The following is a 1,043-nucleotide window of genomic DNA, read 5'->3' as shown; positions in this document are numbered from 1 at the left end:
TTGGCCGACAAGTGGATTTTTTGTGTACGTAACACAATATTTTTGAGATTGTTCAGGTAGGACGATTGTAGGACGAGCAAGCTAAAAAAAAAGTTCTTAACAAGAAAGTAATGACACGTTGAGTTAACCTTTTCAAAGAACAGCTGGTCGCACTGAACTTAAGTTCAGTAATGTCAGTGGTAATAGCCTTTAGAGCATGACGAGAAAATAGGAGAAACACACGTCCATCGCTGGGATAACACACACGGGGCTGGGCGACGTGGGTGCCATAGCCGCGGAGCGGGTGCGAGGCGCGTAGCCGCAGCAAACCCGCGCGGAGAGCCCGCGAAGCAGGGCCGCGCGGTATTTGCGGAGGCGGGCCCAGCGCTGAGCTCACCAGCGAGCCGAGCACTACACTTTCCAGAACATTATATCTTCATATTGCGAGCGCAGCGAACCGCGGGGGCGCCGAAGGGGCGCCCAGCCAAGCGAAGCGCGGCTGGTCCCTTTTCTGCTGTGACCTCTAATCGTCGATTATGTCTTATTGCGACACTCAGAGGGTCAAAAGCATACATAAGTCAAGTCAAATGATTTGCTGTGTGCTGAAACAGTAAATACATGTGTTTGGCATGTTCTGTCGAGCATGACGCATGCGTCCAAGTGACGCACCGGTTGGACTACATGTATAGTTGATACGTCATGTCATTGATGGTTTTACTGCTACTGTAGATAGAGTACGTGCTCGATAAAGTGCAATGTACATGCACCTACAGAGGATGTTTGACATCTTATGTTGCAGTGATTGGGCAGTTGTACTATAAACTGAGAAGCATGTGCAATACAAAACGTACTGTATCCACTGATAGAGGTTTTGTTGCACTGGAGAACGCAACACCATCAAATCATTGACGCATGCCAGCAAATTGCTGACAGCAATAATCAACTTGGAGCATCCAAGTTGGGTGCGACTCCTTGATGATCGAATCGATCACGGCCGAACAGCCCCGAATTCTAGCAGTCGCTCAAATTTGAAACTGATCGATAAATATCTTACATGTACAGTA

The sequence above is a fragment of the Phytophthora infestans genome, genomic scaffold (genome assembly GCF_000142945.1).
Source record: "Phytophthora infestans T30-4 supercont1.19 genomic scaffold, whole genome shotgun sequence".
NCBI classification, from domain to species: Eukaryota; Oomycota; class Peronosporomycetes; order Peronosporales; family Peronosporaceae; genus Phytophthora; species Phytophthora infestans.
This window is presented reverse-complemented; position numbering follows the sequence as displayed.